This window comes from Micropterus dolomieu, linkage group LG20 (genome assembly GCF_021292245.1).
Source record: "Micropterus dolomieu isolate WLL.071019.BEF.003 ecotype Adirondacks linkage group LG20, ASM2129224v1, whole genome shotgun sequence".
NCBI classification, from domain to species: Eukaryota; Metazoa; Chordata; class Actinopteri; order Centrarchiformes; family Centrarchidae; genus Micropterus; species Micropterus dolomieu.
In genome coordinates this window covers 17,275,365-17,277,466 of record NC_060169.1, presented here as the reverse complement: position 1 = coordinate 17,277,466, position 2,102 = coordinate 17,275,365, and positions in this window count along the sequence as shown.

Genomic DNA, 2,102 nt, shown 5'->3' with positions numbered 1-2,102 from the left:
GTGCGTAGTCTCTTGAGACGCAAACAGATCCACGTCTATGGGGCTCGAACCACTTCGGGGTGAAGTCTCCATTCCCCGGGCCTCAGCCCCTGCCTCAACAGCAGGTCTGCTCCCTGATTCTGCGTCCCCAGGAGATACATCGCCCTGAGCGATAGTAACCTCTGCTGGGACCACAGGAGGATCTGACGCGCCAGTCTGTCCAGAGGGCGCGAGCGCAGACCGCCCTGGTGATTCAGATAGGCCACCACCGCTGTGTTGTTCTCCTCGGAACGAACCAGGACGTGGTGGCCTTGGAGATCGGGCAGGAAACTCCTTAGAGCCTGGAACACCGCCAACATCTCGAGACAGTTGATATGCCACTCGGATCAATGCACCTGCCAGGATCCCCTTGCAAAGCGGCCGTCCATGACCGCGCCCCAGCCCGTGAGGGAGGCGTCTGTCGAAATAACCAGCCGGCGACAAGACCCTCCCAGCACGGGCCCCTGGGACAGGAACCAAGTTTCCTTCCAAACTGATAGGGAACGAAGACACTTGCGCGTAACCCAAACCAGACGGAGAGGATTCCCCTCGGGGAAAAACCCTTGTTCCTTAGCCACCACTGCAGGGGTCTCATGTGCAGCAGTCCAGATGGTATTACGCTGGACGCAGCCGCCAGAAGAGTGTTTCATAGTGATAGCGTGGCCTAACTTCACCCCCTTCACGGCAACCAATATGGTGTCGACACGTACCGGAGACAATTGTGCCCGCATCGTTGCCGAATCCCATACAACCCCTAGGAACGTAGTTCGTTGGGTGGGCGCCAGCACGCTCTTCTTTGCGTTGAGCCTCAGCCCTAAATGCCGCAGATGAGCCAGAACGACATCTCGATGCCGAACCGCCAACTCTCGAGACTGGGCTAGGATGAGCCAGTCGTCGATGAAGTTGAAATCCGGATGCCCCGGAGCCTCAGCAGGGCCAGTGCTGCATCCATACACTTGGTGAATGTGCTAGGGGAAGTGCCAGGCCGAATGGAAGAACCCGATACTGGTAAGCCACACCCCCGAAGGCAAACCTCAGGAACTTCCTGTGAGAAGGACGGATGGAGACCTGGAATTAGGCGTCCTTTAGATCTATCGTGACGAACCAATCCTCAGATTGGATGTGCGTCACGGTGGCGGGGATGATGAGCATCTTTAACCTGAATCTCCTCAGAGACCGGTTAGAACCCGCAAATCCAAAATAGGTCACGCAGCCCTCCGTCCTTCTTGGGGACTATGAAGTACCGGCTGTAGAACCGGCGTCTCTGTCTGGGGGGGAGACACGTTCCACGGCCCCTTTCCTCAGCAGAGTACAAACTTCCTGTCCCAACACCGGACCTTGCTCCAGGCGGACCACAGTCCAAACCACCCCCTCTCTTCTGTTGAATTTGGAGGGCGGGTTTTGAACTGTAGTCGATACCCATCTATGGCAGTGCGCAGGACCCGCGGAGAAATGTTCGTCAGGCTCCGCCAAGCGTCTGCAAAGTCTGCCAACGGAACCAGCCCCTCGGGTCTGGTGGTCGGTGTCTCGTGTGATCTTCTGGTGGACCCCAGAAGCCCCAGAACGGCAGGGGGGAGCCGCCGAAGATCCACGGTGAGTGAGTCGGGATGCCGTCCGCCTGCAGACCCTCGGGGCAGGCAGTACGGCGCGGACTCGATGGTGGCAGGTGCGTCCTGAACGCGTAAACGGCGGGATAACATCACCTGTTGCCACGGCGGAGGGGACCTCGGTCGGCCTCCGGGGGGGGTGGGGGGGTGCGGGGGGGGAGAAAGACTCCCCTACCCCGGTCTTCCCTGAGTTCCGTCGGGACTGGATGACGGTCCTCAGATCGCGTCTCTCAGACGGCTGAGGGTGAGAGCGCCGTCTCGCTGCCCCAGCTCCTCGGGGGGGCCCCCGAGAAGCGACACTCTGCTTCCTCTCCTCTCCATAGGAGCTCGTAGAGGGAAGGGACCTACGCCTGGCAGCCTCAGCTGCCTTGGGTCCAGACCGGCGAGGGAGGTACTGGCGGAACGCTTCGCACTGCGTCTAACGCTTCGTGGTTCTGCGAAGCTCCGCCAGATCTTCCTCGGAGGGACCCCCCCTCT